Genomic DNA, 20933 nt, shown 5'->3' with positions numbered 1-20933 from the left:
TATATTTTGTGTTCGAAGAATAAATGAACATCCACATGAACAAAGAAAACTCTTGTCTGTTCGAATCATGTCAGTCGTTTCTTTCTTTCTTCCTTTCTTGTCCTATAATATTTGTCAGAAGAATAAATACATAACTACATAACAAAGTTAAATGAAAAAAGCCCAGAGGCATGTGCAGAGACAGTCTCTTATCTTTGTCTTAGCAGTGTATCGAGTACAACGATGATCTGCAACATTGCTCCAGTCACAACGATGTCATCATTAAGACATAATGTCTAAGACATGTCTAAAACACTATAGAAGAATTTACACCTATGTGTCACTAGGTACAGGCAGCCCACAGCAACTACTGTGGTTGTAAGAAATCTGACAAGAGAATATGGCATTGAACAAGATCAAAGAATGATGGTCTCACCTCCTCAGTGGCGGGTGTCTGCGAAGAGGATTGCAGAGTGGTCTTCGTAGCATGAAGAAACTTGGATGGCTTCCGTCTGTTGCAGGGTGACAGCACCGGACTGCAAATCGCCATACTTATCAACAATCTGCATGTATTCAAACACGAGAAAGATGTGTGTGTGAACGTTTGTGCGTGAACGTGTGTGTGCGTGAACGTGTGTGTGCGTGAACGTGTGTGCGCGTGAACGTGTGTGTGCGTGAACGTGTGTGCGCGTGAACGTGTGTGTGCGTGAACGTGTGTGTGTGTGCGTGAACGTGTGTGTGTGTGCGTGAACATGTGTGTGCGTGACCATTGTGTGTGTGTGTGTGTGCACCCACAGCAACCACCCAATACGACCCCAAACGGTTTTTTTCTTCTATATAATTCACATTTCCATGGCAACCGTGTCTTTAAGCGACTTGTTGTTTGACACTCAGGGGTCTTTAAATACAGGTTCGACTGCATAAGGAGCACAAAACAAAGAAACAAAACAACAAAGACAGAACAAAGTGGTCTTACCGTAGTGTGGGTGACGGTGGGTGACGGGAGGGTGTGTGCGATGAGGACAGCGCGCAGCACGGACTGTGTGACACGGAGATCACCATGACGACGACAGGCTGGAAAGGACAGAGGTCATACTTGATTACTAACAGCTAGCATTCAAAAACATATATGCTAACTCTGTTTTGAATAATTGCTATCCACATGCAGACAAAACACAATGTCTATATACAGCTTCTTCTTCTTTCTCTCATTCTCCTTGCTGGTTTCTCAAAAGGTAATTTTGCTAAATTGTGAAATCAAAGACAAAGGTATTCAATGAAAAGCTATAGAATTGAAATCTGTTTTCATTCACCCATAAACCTGTATCACAAAAGCAAACTAAAGACAGAAGCCGACACTAGTCTTGTACCGATCATTGCTGTGTATGTGTGTGTCTGTGCGTGGTGTGTGTGTGTGCGTGTGTGTTGAAAGCCCAAGACTGAAATTGCAAGAACAATATTTTACTTTTCTCCCTCGTTTAAAAGCCTTGATCTTATATCATTCGTTGTCATCATTACGTTCCTCCAAATATTCACCGGCATTTATGTACGACATGCCGCAAAATTTGTTCACTCACGATCAACCGAACAAATAAACATTCTAGTACTAGGTTTTTGAAACAAACAAAAAACTCATTTACTTACTTGATAATTTCTTTCTCCAGAAGGGGGTTGTGTGGCAGACATGACACGGTTCTGCCAATGACAGCATCTCTCCCTCCAGAGACAGCATCTCTCCATCACAGGCAGCATCTCTCCCCCTCAACAGACAGCATCTCTCCACAACAGACAGCATCTCTCCACAACAGACAGCATCTCTCCACCACGGACAGCATATCTCCATCACAGACATCATCTCTCCATCACAGACCCTATCTCCCCCTCCACAGACAGCATCTCTCCATCACAGACAGCATCTCTCCATCACAGACAGTATCTCTCCATCACAGACAGCATCTCTCCATTACAGACAGCATCTCTCCACCACAGACAGCATCTCCCCCTCCACAGACACGATCTCCCCCTCCACAGACACGATCTCCCCCTCCACAGACAGCATCTCTCCATCACAGACAGCATCTCTCCCTCCTCAGACAGCATCTCTCCACCACAGACACGATCTCCCCCTCCACAGACAGCATCTCTCCATCACAGACAGCATCTCTCCCTCCACAGACAGCATCTCCCCCTCCACAGACAGCATCTCTCCACCACAGACACGATCTCCCCCTCCACAGACAGCATCTCTCCCTCCACAGACACAATCTCCCCCTCCACAGACAGCATCTCCCCCTCCACAGACAGCATCTCTCCATCACAGACACGATCTCCCCCTCCACAGACAGCATCTCTCCACCACAGACAGCATCTCCCCCTCCACAGACAGCATCTCTCCCTCCACAGACAGCATCTCTCCACCACAGACACGATCTCCCCCTCCACAGACAGTATCTCTCCACCACAGACAGCATCTCCACCTCCACAGACAGCATCTCCACCTCCACCGACAGCATCTCCCCCTCCACAGACAGCATCTCTCCACCACAGACAGCATCTCCCCCTCCACAGACAGCATCTCCCCCTCCACAGACAGCATCTCTCCACCACAGACACGATCTCCCCCTCCACAGACAACATCTCTTCACCACAGACACGATCTCCCCCTTCCACAGACAGCATCTCTCCATCACAGACAGCATCTCCCCCTCCACAGACAGCATCTCTCCATCACAGACAGCATCTCTCCATCACAGACTACATCTCCCAATCACAGACAGCATCTCTCCATCACAGACAGCATCTCTCCATCACAGACAGCATCTCTCCGTCACAGACACGATCTCCCCACCACAGACAGCATCTCTCCCTCCACAGACACAATCTCCCCCTCCACAGACAGCATCTCCCCCTCCACAGACAGCATCTCTCCAGAACAGACAGCATCTCCCCCTCCACAGACAGCATCTCTCCACTACAGACACGATCTCCCCCTCCACAGACAGCATCTCTCCATCACAGACAGCATCTCTCCACCACAGACAGCATCTCTCCACCACAGACAGCATCTCTCCATCACAGACAGCATCTCTCCACCACAGACAGCATCTCTCCACCACAGACAGCATCTCTCCCTCCACAGACAGCATCTCTCCATCACAGACAGCATCTCTCCACCACAGACAGCATCTCTCCACCACAGACAGCATCTCTCTATCACAGACAGCATCTCTCCACAACAGACAGCATCTCTCCACCACAGACACGATCTCCCCCTCCACAGACAGCATCTCCCCCTCCACAGACAGCATCTCTCCACCACAGACAGCATCTCTCCCTCCACAGACAGCATCTCTCCACTACAGACAGCATCTCTCCACCACAGACACGATCTCCCCCACCACAGACAGCATCTCTCCATCACAGAAACGATCTCCCACACCACAGACAGCATCTCTCCATCACAGACAGCATCTCTCCACCACAGACAGCATTTCTCTACCACAGACACCATCTCCCCCTCCACAGACAGCATCTTTCCATCACAGACACGATCTCCCACTCCACAGACAGCATCTCTCCATCACAGACAGCATCTCTCCTCCACAGACACGATCTCCCCCTCCACAGACAGCATCTCCCCCTCCACAGACAGCATCTCTCCCTCCACAGACAGCATCTCTCCACTACAGACAGCATCTCTCCATCACAGACAAAATCTCCCCCTCCATAGACAGCATCTCTCCATCACAGACAGCATCTCTCCCTCCACAGACAGCATCTCTCCACCACAGACAGCATCTCTCCACCACAGACACGATCTCTCCCACCACAGACAGCATCTCTATCACAGACACGATCTCCCCCTCCACAGACAGCATGTCTCCATCACGGACAGCATCTCTCCATCACAGACAGCATCTCTCTAACACACACAGCATCTCTCCTCCACAGACACCATCTCCCCCTCCACAGACAGCATCTTTCCATCACAGACACGATCTCCCACTCCACAGACAGCATCTCTCCATCACAGACAGCATCTCTCCGTCACAGACAGCATCTCTCCGTCACAGACAGCATCTCTCCGTCACAGACAGCATCTCTCCATCACAGACAGCATCTCTCCGTCACAGACAGCATCTCTCCATCACAGACAGCATCTCTCCATCACAGACAGCATCTCTCCATCACAGACAGCATCTCTCCGTCACAGACAGAATCTCCCCCTCCACAGACAGCATCTCTCCACCACTGACAGCATCTCTCCATCACAGACAGCATCTCTCCATCACAGACAGCATCTCTCCACCACAGACAGCATATCTCCACCACAGACAGCATCTCTCCATCACAGACAGCATCTCTCCATCACAGACAGCATCTCCCCCTCCACAGACAGCATCTCTCCATCACAGACAGCATCTCTCCATCACAGACACAATATCCCCCTCTACAGAGAGCATATCTCCATTACCGACAGCATCTCTCCATCACAGACAGCATCTCTCCATCACAGTCAACATCTCTCCATTACAGACACAATCTCCCCCTCTACAGACAGCATCTCTCCATTACAGACATCTCTCCATCACAGACAGCATCTCTCCATCACAGACACAATCCCCCCTCTACAGACAGCATCTCTCCATTACAGACATCTCTCCATCACAGACAGCATCTCTCCATCACAGACAGCATCTCTCCATTACAGACACAATCTCCCCCTCTACAGACAGCATCTCTCCATTACAGACATCTCTCAATCACAGACAGCATCTCTCCATTACAGACAGCATCTCTCTATTACAGACACAATCTCCCCCTCTACAGACAGCATCTCTCCATCACAGACAGCATCTCTCCATCACAGACAGCATCTCTCCATTACAGACACAATCTCACCCTCTACAGACAGCATCTCTCCATCACAGACACGATCTCCCCCTCCACAGAGAGCATCTCTCCATCACAGACAGCATCTCTCCATCACAGACACGATCTCCCCCTCCACAGACAGCATCTCTCCATCACAGACAGCATCTCTCCATCACAGACACGATCTCCCCCTCTACAGACAGCATCTCTCCATCACAGACAGCATCTCTCCATCACAGACACAATCTCCCCCTCTACAGACAGCATCTCTCCATCACAGACAGCATCTGCCCATCACAGACACAATCTCCCCCTCTACAGACAGCATTTTTCCATCACAGACACAATCTCCCCCTCTACAGACAGCATCTCTCCATCACAGACACGATCTCCCCCTCTACAGACAGCATCTCTCCATCACAGACATGATCTCCCCCTCTACAGACAGCATCTCTCCATCAGAGATATCATCTCTCCACCACAGACAGCATCTCTTCATCACAGACACGATCTCCCCCTCCACAGACAGCATCTCTCCATCACAGACACGATCTCCCCCTCTACAGACAGCATCTCTCCATCACAGATATCATCTCTCCACCACAGACAGCATCTCTTCATCACAGACACGATCTCCCCATCCACAGACAGCATCTCTCCATCACAGACAGCATCTTTCCATAATAGACAGCATCTCTCCATCACTGACACGATATCCCTTTTACAGACAGCATCTCTCCATCACAGACATAATCTCTCCATCACATTTCTCCATTACAGATATGATCTCCCTTTAATGGACAGCATCTCTAAACATTGACTACATTCTGCATCAAACATCATTTCTGCTTGAAGCATCTCCCTGTAAACATAGCAACTCTGCTTAAAACATCTCTACTACAAACGCAGCAACTCTGCTGGCACATCTCCTTGCAAACACAGCATCTTTGTTTGAAACCTCTTCTCTGAAAACACTGCAACACTGAAAGAATAAAACTCTCCAGTTAACACCACAACTCTGAAAGAATCAAACTCTCCAGTTAACACCACAACTCTGACAGAATAAAACTCTCCAGTTAACACCACAACACTGAAAGAATCAAACTCTCCAGTTAACACCACAACTCTGAAAGAATCAAACTCTCCAGTTAACACCACAACTCTGACAGAATAAAACTCTCCAGTTAACACCACAACACTGAAAGAATCAAACTCTCCAGTTAACACCACAACACTGAAAGAATCAAACTCTCCAGTTAACACCACAACACTGAAAGAATCAAACTCTCCAGTTAACACCACAACTCTGCTCGAAACATGTCCTTGCAAAAATAGCAACTCAGTTTGAATTGAAACATTTCCTCTGCAAACACGACAGCTTTGCGTCTGTGTAAGATACTTATCTCCTGCGCACACACAGCAACTCTACTTAAAACATGTGCCTGCAAACACAACCACTTTACTTGAAACATCTCCGTGCAAACACAGCTCACCTTGAACAAATCTCCCAAAACGCACACCAATTCTGCCTGAAACATCTACACGGCAATCGCAACATCTCTGTAAGATATCTATCTCTTCCAAACACAGCAATCCTGTCTGAAACATGTACGCAGTCATAACAACTTTGCTTGAAACATATCTCAACTGCAAACACAAAATTTCTGTTCGACACATAATTCCTGCCAACACAGCATCTCTGAAGTATAAATATCTCCTGCAAAATCAGCATCTCTGTAAGATAAATATCTCCTGAAACACAGCATCTCTGTTAAAATCATTTCTTCTGGAAACACAGTATCTCTGCATAAGAGTTACTCCTAACAAAGAAATGAAACTGGTTGCATCGACAATTCAGGCAGGGCCGGAAGAAGAATTAACCATCCCAGAACTCCTGGTCCTCCGACGTCTCATCACACCCCTGAAGGAAAACGATCTCACACAAACACATGGCATTTTTACCTCTGGAAAGCAACAACCACAAGTTTCGACGAAGTTCGGGCAACCAGCGCCATCGAAGAGTTGTTGGACACACCCCACCATTCTCAGGCTGAGTCATGATCGGGAAGACACCGAACAGAAAACAAGATGGACTATGAATCGGCCTCGCGTGCCTCCCTGGGTTCCCAAGACGAAAAACAACAAACAACCAGAAGTAGTTTAGTGGCTAGAAGCGCTGACCAACAAGTGTTCAGATATTTTTCTAATTGTCGTTTCTAGATAGTAAAATATGTGCTGAAAACGGTCAGCTATCGCACCATCAAGAAATCGGTTCCCTAGTACCCCTTTAAGGCTCTGGAACCACCCCGGGTGGCAATATCGGGTCGCAACAAAGAGTGTTCCCCATAGCCGGAAAGAGCCTCAACCGTGAAAGATAGAAAGAAAGGTATTGAACAAAAAAGACGCACAACACCAATGTGAACCATTTGTGTTATCATACTTATATTAAAATATTGATGACCATGGAATAAATGGGTTATTTTTAGATTTCTGACAAAAAATCGCGAAAAACATGACAAATTGTCTTTTTTATAGCCTAAACTATGAAAGATTTAAAGACAAGTATTGAACACAAAAGATAGCAATGGATAATGGCAACAACATTTGCTCTCATTGTTGTACAAAATTATTGATTGTTTTTCAATACCTTTCCGTTTTTGTGGATTTCACAAAGCATACCAATTAAACGGCAGTCCAGGTAACTCGTCCGAATTTTTGCGGCTAAGAGCCTCAACATATGAAGATAGAAAGACTATCATTGAACAAAAACTATGGTAAACACTAATGTTAATAACTTTTGATCTCACACTGATATTGAAATATTGATGACCATGCAATTAATGGGCTATTTTCAGATTTGTGGGTACAAAATCGCCCAAAACATGACAAATTGTCTTTTTTCTAGCCTAAACTATGAAAGATTTAAAGACAAGTATTGAATATAAAAGATTGAACGGGATAATAGCAACAACATTTGCACTCATTGTTGTACAAAATTGTTGATTGTTCTTGAATATTTTCCGTTTTTGTGGATTTCACAAAGCGTACCGATTAATCGGCAACCCGTGTCAATCATCCGAATTATTTCATGCTGCGCCAAACCGATTGAAAATGGATGGAATATTAGTGTTTGAAGACAAAAGGCGCACATTGTCATGTTAAGCATATCTTGTTACACCGTATACACATCAAAATCGTGATAGCTCTTGGTTTGAATGTTACAATGTTTGATTTTGTGCAAGTTACACACATTGATACTGACAAAATGTAATGATATTCCAGGACAATATATCCAGCGCGCTCTTTGGGTCCCCAAAACACTGTACATGGTGAGTCCCATTGTGGTGCCAAAGTAGAAAATAATTATATTCACTTTAGCGATAGTCCGCAGTAGACGACATCAAATGACAGACTGTAATGATAACTCAAAACTCGTCATCGCTTTCAGCAAACGCGTCAAAGTCAACCTCCTCATCTTCTTCCTCGCCTTCCTCGTCATCCTCTTCTTCACAACCACCATCTGCCAGAAGATCGATCAGCGACACAGGTAGGATGGGCTTGAGGCACCACACGGGTTCCAGGACTCCGTCTGCATTTTTCGTCCATCCCTGCCCCTGGTCGTAGGGTTTGGGCCTCTCCAGAATGCCTTCATGAGCACGCTTGTACAGGGCAACGCGGTGGTTTACTCGCTGAATGTGCGGCATCAGAGCAGATTGGCAGGGAGGCATGCGGGCTAGATCGACCTTACACTTGGACGTGAGTTTCTCGTTGTCTCCCACCATCTTGCGGAGTAGCTTTCCACGAACGACATCAACTGATTTCTCACGACTGTAATTGTACATCAGGCACGTAAACTCTTCCAACTGCTTCACCACCCGAAGTTTGACATCCCAGTCGTCACCAAGCTGCCTGAATGCCGTGTGAAACTTGGGGTTCTTCTCCAGTTTCTTAAGGGGCCCCACCTTCCCCTTTCCTTTGAATGCACTGGTGCAGTCCTCTCCGCTGTACACATAGAACCCAAGAAGAGTGGCACAGTAGTCATGCCCCAGGGACTCTGCAAGCTCAGAGAGGTTGATCAGTTGCCGATGTTTTCCTGATCCCGTATCCAGGTATACAGTCAACTTGATGGCTTCAGCATGGTAGAGAAGAATGACAAAGATGTCCGTGTCCGGGGCTTCTACCAACCGTACTAATACATGTTCTATTATGCATTATGTATTCGTATAGGTAATGTTGTAATTAGTAATACTGTGTGATTGCGATTGACAATTGTCCTTGTATTGTCTATATTTTGATGTCTTAGTTTAGCAGGGACAGATTGTAAGACTAGGCGTGAGCCTAAAATCTCCATCCTTGAGTAATAAAGTTCGTTCGTTCGTTCTCTCTCTCTCTCTCTCTCTCTCTCTCCGTCAGTCTCTCTGTCTCTTTCTGTCTCTCTCTGTCTGTCTCTGTCTCTCTCTCTCTCTCCCCCCTCTCTTCCCCCCTCTCTTTCCCCCCTCTCTCTCTCTCTATCTCTCTCTCTCTCTCTCTTTCTCTCTCTCTTCCCCCCCTCTCTCTCTCTTTCTCTCTCTCTCTCCCCCCTCTCTTCCCCCCTCTCTTTCCCCCCCTCTCTCTCTCTCTATCTCTCTCTTTCTCTCTCTCTTTCTCTTTTTCTCTCTCTTCCCCCCCCCCCTCTCTCTCTCTCTCTCTCACTTTCTCTCTCTCTCTCTCTCTCTCTCTCTCTCTCTCAGCAGCCTTTCTTTATCTTCGTATATATCTGTATTTCTGTTTGTATGTCTGTCTGTCTGTCTGTCTGTCCGCTTGTCTGTCTCTTTCCCTCGCTCTCCAGGAAGGGGTGTGGGTAAAGGAAAAGGGTGCACAGAGAAAGGGATGGGGTGGGGGTTGGCAAGGGCATGATGGAAAATCTGAGCAAAGGAAGATCATTATAATCAAACACTTCCGTTCTGAATAATTATCTCCATTTCAACTCTCCGTGCCTCTGGGCATGCAACAGTCCTCATTTTCCGTCCAGACATTTTTTTACGCGTTTGCTGAAAGCGATGACGAGTTTTGAGTTATCATTACAGTCTGTGTCATTTGATGTCGTCTACTGCGGACTATCGCTAAAGTGAATATAATTATTTTCTACTTTGGCACCACAATGGGACTCACCATGTACAGTGTTTTGGGGACCCACAGAGCGCGCTGGATATATTGTCCTGGAATATCATTACATTTTGTCAGTATCAATGTGTGTAACTTGCACAAAATCAAACTGACATTGTAACATTCAAACCAAGAGCTATCACGATTTTGATGTGTATACGGTGTAACAAGATATGCTTAACATGACAATGTGCGCCTTTTGTCTTCAAACACTAATATTCCATCCATTTTCAATCGTTTTGGCGCAGCATGAAATAATTCGGATGATTGACACGGGTTGCTGATTAATCGGTACGCTTTGTGAAATCCACAAAAACGGAAAATATTCAAGAACAATCAACAATTTTGTACAACAATGAGTGCAAATGTTGTTGCTATTATCCCGTTCAATCTTTTATATTCAATACTTGTCTTTAAATCTTTCATAGTTTTGGCTAGAAAAAAGACAATTTGTCATGTTTTGGGCGATTTTGTACCCACAAATCTGAAAATAGCCCATTAATTGCATGGTCATCAATATTTCAATATCAGTGTGAGATCAAAAGTTATTAACATTAGTGTTTACCATAGTTTTTGTTCAATGATAGTCTTTCTATCTTCAAATGTTGAGGCTCTTAGCCGCAAAAACTCGGACGAGTTACCTGGACTGCCGTTTAATTGGTATGCTTTGTGAAATCCACAAAAACGGAAAAGTATTGAAAAACAATCAACAATTTTGTACGACAATGAGAGCAAATGTTGTTGCCATTATCCATTGCTATCTTTTGTGTTCAATACTTGTCTTTAAATCTTTCATAGTTTAGGCTATAAAAAAAGACAATTTGTCATGTTTTTCGCGATTTTTTGTCAGAAATCTAAAAATAACCCATTTATTCCATGGTCATCAATATTTTAATATAAGTATGATAACACAAATGGTTCACATTGGTGTTGTGCGTCTTTTTTGTTCAATACCTTTCTTTCTATCTTTCACGGTTGAGGCTCTTTCCGGCTATGGGGAACACTCTTTGTTGCGACCCGATATTGCCACCCGGGGTGGTTCCAGAGCCTTAAAGGGGTACTAGGGAACCGATTTCTTGATGGTGCGATAGCTGACTGTTTTCAGCACATATTTTACTATCTAGAAACGACAATTAGAAAAATATCTGAACACTTGTTGGTCAGCGCTTCTAGCAACCGTACTAAAGACACCTAGACCTGAAACGAGTGAACAGAGAAAGGATAGCTATGCTTGGTTCATGAGTCGAACAGGCAAAACAAAAGTGGGGCTCTTGGCAACGCCCTTTCCAGAGTCCGGTCAGGAGGTGTGCAGATCAATCAAGCTGAAAATAACAAATACAGATCTGCGTTTGCACACGGAAAAGGCGCATACTTTTAGTACATATTCCTAGCTGCTGTACCTTGGTAATAATTAAAGTATCATTGCGACACATTTCGTATGATATCCCATCTAAAAGCATTCCTTCCCATGTCATTTCATTCAAACTTTCCGTGCAATTTACAGGCACTCAACTTGGCTATCCGGCACACTTTATGGATCAATGATTTCTTTTTACAGGGTCACGTGACCGCCGCTCAACGATCCACATTGTCATTGCTGAAATACAGCACTTTGTTTTGGTCACGATAACCCCTCAAACTATGGGAAGTGTCATGCACAAATCATTCAGTACACAAGCAGCAGCCGAAGACTTCTCATTCTGTGACGCCTTGTCTCATCTCACTCATGAACAAAATCGAAATGAAATGAACAGGTAGCATTCGATCTTACCTGTGACGGTTGACTGTTCAGAGAGAAGATCCGAAGCGGTTCGGGCACCTGGTGTTTGGCAGCACCTCCCCTGAGTGCACGCGCTATCAAGCAAAGATCTTCTGCAGAGCAAGTAGAAGATCTTTGTATCAAGTCCGAAAGACGTAACCTCGCAGTAGCAGCAACAGCATAGATTACAAGCAGCAGCAGTATCTGAAACAGATGGTTTCGCTCCTTGCATCATCATCATCATCATCATCCATCATCCATCATCCATCATCATCATCAATCATCATCGTTCATCATCAATCAATCATCAATCAATCATCAATCAATCATCAATCAATCAATCAATCAATCATCATCATCATCATCATCATCATCAACGTCGTCATCATCATCATCATCATCATCATCATCATCATCATCATCGTCGTCTTCATCATAGCCACCTCCACCACCGTTATTATCATCACCACTTTCATCATCATCATCATCATCACCACTATCAAGATCATCAACACCATCATCAACACCATCATCAATCATCATCAATCATTTCCTAGCAACCAACCCAGAGAACACACTTTTAATACACTATGACTAACACATGACACGCCAATTACTCTTGTTGTGACGGAACGAGGAGAGATTCGGGGAGAGATTCGGCTCCATGCGGCGTCTTCTTCTGAATAAGCATCAATCTGATACGGCAAACACATCAATTTCCTAACCAAAACCAAATGTACATGTAACGTAGTGAAATAAAAACCCAGCAACTAGAATGGAATAAAGGTGCGGTAAGAAAACACTACCCGAAACAAATATTCTCACCGATTTTAGCGTTTATTTTTGCAATTCACAGACAAACAGACACACACACACAGACACGCGCGCGAATACAAACACAGACAGACACACACACACACAAAACACAAACACGTACACACGCATCCATACACACACAAACACAGACAGACAGACAGTCCTAAAGACAGACAAACAGACTGCAAACGATTTGACAAAACCGTTAGAGGGACAGACGGACAGACAGACACAAGTTAATGCAAAGGATACATCCGTGAGTAAGCCAGAATGGGGAAGGTATATATCTGAAACAGAAAAACAAAAAAAGCACTGGATTACATGAAGAAACATATCATGTGTTAACGAAACGAATAAGGTAGAGATATCTGCTTTCTCTAAGTGATCGAAGATTAAAATTATAGAAATAAAATGAATACGTTCTCAATTACCGGGTTAGTGACTGAGAATCTGAAGTTTTGACATGACCTTCTGAACAAGTGCCAAAGTGTTGATCTTTTTCTCTCTCCCCCCTCCCCTCCTCTCCTCGAATTTCCGTTTAACTTATACAACTTTGCTTTAAAACACAAAAACTCACACTTGACGTATATCCAGTGAAGCTAACAGTGAAGAAACTAAAGGTGTAAGGTAAATTCGCTGGAAAACGACTCAAAAACGGCTGAACAATCGCAGCAAAATCAACACGAAGATAAAATCACAATCAGGACGAGAAAATATAAAATCTTGACTAAAAGCAATCGTTTTACAAAACGAAATTTCAGAGCGGCTCTGAAATAATGCAATACAATTACATCCGGCCGTGTATCATAAAAAAATCAAAAAAATCAATGCTTACGTTACTGACAAATTCTGATTGGTGTAAAAACTGTCAGGGTAAGAAGTACTTTTAGCACACAAAAAAACACCCACCAAATAGATGTCTACAAAGTGCACTTTGTTCCCACATGTATCTAATGGGCGTTTTAACCTTATTTTGTACAAAGTGAAATATGTTCTACAAGGTCAATCGTTCTGCGCTTTGTAAAAATACTGTGTTAAAACGTACTTTTTTTGGTTTTAAATCCTAAAGCAAAGAGACTGCCAACGTTCCAAAATTCAGAATCAAAAAACAAGAAAGGTAGGATGTTGGAACGTTTCAACAACCTACCTTTCTTGTTTTTTTTCATTTCGTACCTTTTTTTGTTTTACCCGTAGTTCAACGCATACCACTGAAACGAGTGCACTTATCCTTGTCAAGGAGTGTATGTAACAAGTGCATCTCTAATTCAACGCAGAGGCTGAAACAGAAATAAGAAAATGTGTCATTTTTCATTCAAAACGTTTGGCTTAATTGTGAGCGAACAAAAACAAAACTAAGCTTCATTTAAAAGACAAATCTGCCGATAGTTGTACATTATTCTGTGTACGGCAAAATTAATGACTCGTATGCATATGATCTTTTTACTTCAGATATTTAAACATGTTTTTGAAACAAATTTAATTTTTTTTAAATGGAAAAGAAGACTTACCGTTGCAAACACTGTGAACACAGGTAAGTTTAAAACTGTCAAATATTCTAAAACCTTGACCGAAAACGAAATTCTGGTATATCAAACGAAAACTCCTCGGGAAAACTGACACCGTGCGTGTGCGTTAACCCAAGATGCGCGAATCTGCTAACAAAATAAAATAAAAACGGCAAGTGCTGATAACAGAGATGCAACGCCCAGGATAAATACACGGCAAAGACATCGCCAATTGAACACAGGTGTTGAAACACCAAAGAAGAATTTAAAATCAGTAGTTTATTCATATTAAGCAGGCTGGTGTAATGACTTTGTCAAAAGCACATTAAGAGGAGACTTTTGGTTTTCGTATATTAGGTCATCTGGACAGGACTATCGCTATATACTGTCAATAATTCGTGCACTGTCTGGAAAAGTAATGCTTTTGAAAACCCAAGCTGAAACTTGGAGCAGACAGATAGCCTAATAATTAAGCGTGTAGTGTGTTATCTAATAACACATACAATAGAACCTACACTTTACTCACCATGTCAAACCCTGAAGACAAAAGTTAAAACCCAGCGAGAGAAATACTTTGACAAATGGCAAAGTGATACGGCGTCTAATCACGGGAAAATGAAATCTTTGCACGGAGTAAGCGTAATTTCAAGCAAGCTTTTGTCGTGATCAACAGTTCACAAATACGCGACAAGTACACATTCACTGCTCTAAAAGCTACTTGTGTTTCCAAGGTTAACAGCATCATAAACTACCCCCCCCCTCTCTGTCTCGTGTTTATTTGCACCTACAGGGAACTACAGAAACAGCAAAGGGTATTCAGAAAATACTTTGGTGCTTCTAAACAAATAATCCTCGTGCATGAAACTGAGGAGTCAAATAGTGCGTTCTTGAAACTGACATGGAGAAATACCAGAGACAAAAAAATACGGAGAGAAGAAGCTTACAAGAGAGTATAGCTCCTTTGAGACCCTGGGCTGGTACTTGAATGTTCCCCCTTTTTTTCTCAAAATGTGTGCAAAAAAAAAAAATCTGTATTCCTCTCAAAATTGATTGAAGACAATCAGACCAGTATAATTTTTCGAGTGAAATAATTTTTGCGGCTTGAATGCAAATTATTTCTTCATAATGACTTACCCCCGTAAACTACCTTGTAAGCTACCAGTATCGAGTAAACGCCCAACCTCTCCCTACTTTGGGTCAAACTCTGCGCATAGGCTATAGACTATAGTATCTAGTAAACGCCCAACCTCAACATTTGGATCATTGGTGTCAACATGTTTGATTAGGCCAAAAAAAAGGTCTGTTTACGGTAACATAGGCCAAAAAAATAGGGTCGGAAGGTCGGGAATTTTTTTTCTTCTCCAAAAAACCATATTTTTACGTTATTTTGCAAAAAAAACCCAAAAGATTCCCCCCCCCCCCCCCCCCAAATGCCAAAAAAAAAGTCTAGGGTCGCGCGAAAAAAATAGGGTCGGTCGGGTTACCGTAAACAGACTATTTTTTTTTTTGCCTCACTTTTTTTTATTGTGTGTGTAGTCCTGCACCATGTAAAGACATTTTCATCCACGGGGATAATGACTAGATGCTGAACGACAGCTATAGGGTTGATTTCATACTCTCTCCATTGAAGTGTCTGGATATGGAGTATCTGGATAGCCCAGTCAAAAGAGGATGATCATTTGGGAGGCTCTTCTCTAGTTGAAAAGGTCTGATTTGATTGATTAAAATCTTGAGGAAGGCTGCCCGCTTCATCAGGCGCGACTACAGATCGAGAAATCCTGGGTGCGTCACTGACATGCTCAGGGACTTTATACAGTACTCTTATTTTCCCAGGACGATCGTAGACTGGAACCATCTACAAGACGATCAAGTTCTGGCAGGATCTGTGGAGATCTTTAAATCTCATCTCCACCTAGTCTAGGACTTTTTTTTATATGCGCTCCTCCCTTCCGTTGATCAAATGCCAGAAGTGTTTTTTCAACGTATATATTGATACCGATACAGATAGCGAGAGACAGAAGTGTTTTTTCAACGTATTGATACCGATACAGATAGCGAGAGACAGAGGTGATTTTTCAACGTATTGATACAGATAGAGATAGCGAGAGACAGAAGTGTTTTTTCAACGTATTGATACAGATAGAGATAGCAAGAGACAGAAGTGATTTTTCAACGTATTGATACAGATACAAATAGCGAGAGACAGAAGTGATTTTTCAACGTATTGATACAGATACAAATAGCGAGAGACAGAAGTGATTTTTCAACGTATTGATACAGATACAAATAGCGAGAGACAGAAGTGTTTTTTCAACGTATTGATACAGATACAAATAGCGAGAGACAGAAGGAAGCAAGTGAACAGACCAGTGTTTGACTGCACCATTTCCGTTTCAAAGATTAGCTCTCTGAAACACCTTTCCCCTTTATTCGTTCGATGGATTGGATCAGTAAAAAAGACTGACTTCTATGACTGTTCATTTTGTTTTTAATAATTTACATGTTCATTCACTCTCTTACTTACGCTCGGTAGAGAGAAAGGTTTACTATAAAATTTAGTAGTCTTTATGAAGATCTAATTAATATGCCTTCACGAAAAGTTGCTTGATTTGAAAAAAAGGTGAATGGTCCGGTCACTTAAAGCGATCTATTGGAAAACTACAAGCCTATGAACTGAAGTGTTGGAAAACCGATACGAAAAATCAAGTACCAATGAAAATGTGAGGCCACACTCATAGTGTTCAACAAAATGTCCATTCAATCATTTTCATCTCGTGGCGGCAACACGCATAAAGCTGCTGTGTCAAAAGAGACAGATTTTTACTGGGGTCTTTAATACCAATAGAAAGAAAAAGAAGAAAGGGAAGAAGAAAAAAAAGAAGGGGGGGGGGGGGGTGAGGAGGAAGAATCATGCTTTGCTGCTCATCACAAGACCTGAAAACAGTTTATAAGAGCAACACTATGGTTAATTACATATCGCGAGGCAGCACATCCCTGGTTCCCGTCTTGATCCTCTCGCTGTTTCGTTGGATGACACGCATCACTTACCTTGTTGCTGTCCCGGCTTGGTCACAACTTCCACCACTACCACATTCTAACAACACTAGACGAGACGACTGCACGTGTACAGGTAAACAAAATTAAAGAATGATCAAAGTTAAAGAGAAGAAATATCACGTTAAAGATCTGAGAAGCTGACAGAAAACACAAGACACATGAGACATGGAGATCCAAGACAGAGACAATGGGGGAAATGGGGAGGGAGGGAGGTGTCACATTTAATTAGTACCCATTTTGCGAGGTGAGGACCTGTTTTCTTTTTGAGTAAACAGAATTCCTTACCTGGTGCTGCCCTTGGGCCCGTCTGTGTCTGTTGTCATGACGACTGCACTGTCCACCTGCAGATAACTGTGTCCATCACATTGGAATGTCCGACAGTCATTCTCATGTTGATTTCACTTTCACATAACTGGTCACACACGAACCATACATATGTCCATCACATCCGAGTGATCAGTGTCACATGTGTCCATCACATTCCGAGTATTAATCAGTATCACATGTCCACCACATCCGAGTAATCAGTATCACATTCCGAGTAATCAGTATCACATTCCGAGTAATCAGTATCACATGTCCACCACATCCGAGTAAGGCCTAAAAAAAAAATAGGTGTGGTTACGGTAACCCGACCTACCCTAATTTTAGGGGCCGATCCTATAACTTTTTATTACATTTGTCAAAAAAAAAAAAAACGAGTGCTAAAAACGCAATGAAAGCGAAAGCGCCCGAGTCGCACACTTATTTCCGTCAAGTAGGTTTAATTTGTACACATTAGAAAAAAAAGTTAAAAAAAAAAAAAGTGATTGCCTACCTACCCTATTTTTTTTGGCTATGTTACCGTAACCACACCTATTTTTTTTTTTGCCTAATCAGTATCACATTCCGAGTAATCAATTTCACATGTGTCCATCACATTCCGAGTAATCAGTATCACACAATCATTTTCTCACACTGGTGACCGGTCACAAATGAAGCATGTGTCCATCACCTATGAGTGTCCAATGGCCTGTCACATTCTACACTGTTGATGGCTCATAAACGAAACGTGTCCATCATAGTTGAGTGTCCAGAAGTCATTCACATGTCGCAATAGTGACAGGTCACAAACACAACATGTGTCCATCACCTGTGAGTATCAGACAATCACTGTTTCACATTGAAACTGGCACTATTCAAAAAGAAATAAAACATGTCCTTCGAATCACCGTCGAGTATCACAAGTTTCACAAGTTGTTCACAAGTTTTTAATGAGGTTTTGGCCCCAGGGTGCTAAGAAACCACACAACAACGAAAGTGTCATTGTCATCTGCACTTCATCGCACTGGACAGCGGTCAAACATGTGCTAATTGTTCACAAACAATCCATGTGTCCAATCCCAATTAGTGACCAATGGCCATTCACATTCTACACTGCTGATTGCTAATAAAGGAACCATGCGTCCACCATATTTGAGTATTGAAATGCATCCATTGATAAACACACTGCTCAAAGTCGGGGGTGGGTGGGGTGGGGGGGGGGGGGATGACTGTTCTCTTGTTGCTGCAGAAATCACACATCTATTCTTCGGTAGACCAAATGAAATCAAAATGAAAACACTTGCCCCTTTGAGACTGGCCCCCAGTCCGATGTGGAAAGAATGAGTAGCCATGTGTAACTGTTCCCGCATAGCTTCACACTCACTCATGTGCAGAACAGCTGATGTGATTTCACGACAATTATTCGATGCAGACGTAGGTAGACCAGACATGAAGAAATTCCACTGACAGTGTGCCCAGCCATCCATGGTGCCACTCGGTGCAGTGACACGAAACAGTAATATCCAATGTGTCCCCAACGGTGTCATATTACAGGGGTGTCGTAGCTCCTGACCGTAGGTTTCTGTCCTGACGACTGCAGTTGTGATCTTTGGTCAGTCTGGTTGAGTTGAGTTTCAACGTCGGGCTACGAAGCAAGACGTGTAGAATAGTTGAGCGTCATCCGTTTATCTGGAGCACAAAAAGATATCTACTTTAAGTGAACTGTATTTTCTACATCATTTTGTGTTACTGTCTACAATACGTCAAGCGGTAAAACGTACTTTTCTCCTTAGCGTCGGATTAAACTTTTAGAAGCAGTCAGGTTTTTTAATATTATTTCGTCCATAAGATTAGTCTTCTCTTCAAATTCAAGCTATTCAAGTAATGACACCTTTGTTCCCCGTACCCAATTTTTGTGTCAAAAAGCAACACCAAAACAACCTATTGAGGTCTTCGACAACACGTCGAACGTTCTTAGCAATTTGCTGCATTTAGGCAAACTATAACATAACTCTGACCGTTAAAATTTCTTCGCAAAGAAGAAAAAAATACCGAAAAGAATTTTTTTTAAAGCGACACAGAAACGAAGATTTCAAAAACTACGCTCTCTCAAATCCCTCGACTGAACTGGTTAGTCATTTCTTGAACAAGTTCAAGCGTGCACAACGTAAACCTACTTCAGATAAATCAGTTTTTACACCAAAAACATGGCAAAAAAATCTAGAATGTTGTTACAATTTTTTACCGCTCCATACCTGACAAACACAGCAGCATGAAACACCCGGACCAGAAGTGAAAGCTCTCTGTTCTCACGTCTGCTCAGAATCCTTCAAAACGAACGTTTCAGTGTCTTATTTCTGGTAAAACGTATAATTTTGCAAGCCAACACTTTTGCGTAGATAATATCAACTCAAGCTGAAGAATATAGTGAGGTTTGAGGCGAAATATAAGAAATATGATTGAAAATGCACGAAACCTTACCTGACGACCGGCTTATTCACCTTCCATTTTTCACACGTGAAATTCATGACCGTGTCGCCCGTATGTTAACACAGATGACAGTTTTAACCAATCACAGTCCCTGGGAAAAGAGGTCGGGTCCCCAAGTGCTCAGTGACAGTGGGGTGATTCGGGTATAGCAAAGCCAGGACAATATAAAAGTGCCGAAAATAAAGAGATACATTTTCAAGCTTTCATCTTTTGTTGACACACAGTTGGAACGTACATTTTGCTTTGTTTTTGCTGTTAAATGATAACAATAATGAGGATACTTATAAGTTATAATTTATGACGCAAATCCTAAAATATTTCGAAGCGACTCACAAATCACAAATAGGCCCTACACAAAGAATTACTTCTGTACACAATGCCAAATCAAATAGTTATATACATCAAAGTAAATTAATACAAGATTAACAACATTCTCTATAGACATACATGAATTTCAAAATACATAGCACACACACAAAAAAGAACAGATTAATTGTACGAATAGCTCAACCCCTATGGCTTAAACACACACACACACACGCACGCATGCACGCACGCGCACGTACGCGCACGCACGCACACACACACACACACACACACACACACACACACACACACACACGATAAAAGAGCAGACTCCAACTCCACCTAAACTTAGAAGAATTGGCTGCCTTTTTTATTCGAATATTTTGACGGCAACAAAAATTCAATAACGGCCATCTGTTATTGTTCCATCTTGGTTACTGAACTAAATGCCTGAGGCTGCGAACGACTTCAAACAGTAGTTGAAACACGCTATCCTGGCTGCTTCGAACAATCCAAGATATTTGAAATGTTTATCTTGTGACTTTTTATTCTTTGATCGTTATTGTTTTTCCATGTCTTCTTTGAGTCGCCTGACTAATTAGCCAGTCTTAGTCAATAAGCAGTGTCCGTCTCGATGGGCAGCCGTCCGTCCGTCCGTACGTGGACACAAAACTAACGTTGAGGTTATCACTGATGTT

The 20933-nt window shown here is 42.9% G+C and overlaps 1 long non-coding RNA gene across 1 annotated transcript in view; it reads right to left on the bottom strand.

Annotated features, from left to right (window-relative positions):
- The window catches only part of LOC138970799 (uncharacterized), a 482774-nt gene that overhangs the window by 134078 nt on the left and 327763 nt on the right, over nt 1-20933 (bottom strand). The window lies entirely within an intron of this gene.

This window comes from Littorina saxatilis, linkage group LG7, assembly GCF_037325665.1.
Source record: "Littorina saxatilis isolate snail1 linkage group LG7, US_GU_Lsax_2.0, whole genome shotgun sequence".
Classification (NCBI taxonomy): Eukaryota; Metazoa; Mollusca; class Gastropoda; order Littorinimorpha; family Littorinidae; genus Littorina; species Littorina saxatilis.
The sequence above is the reverse complement of the archived record's forward strand: the minus strand, read 5'-3'. Positions and strand labels throughout refer to the sequence as shown.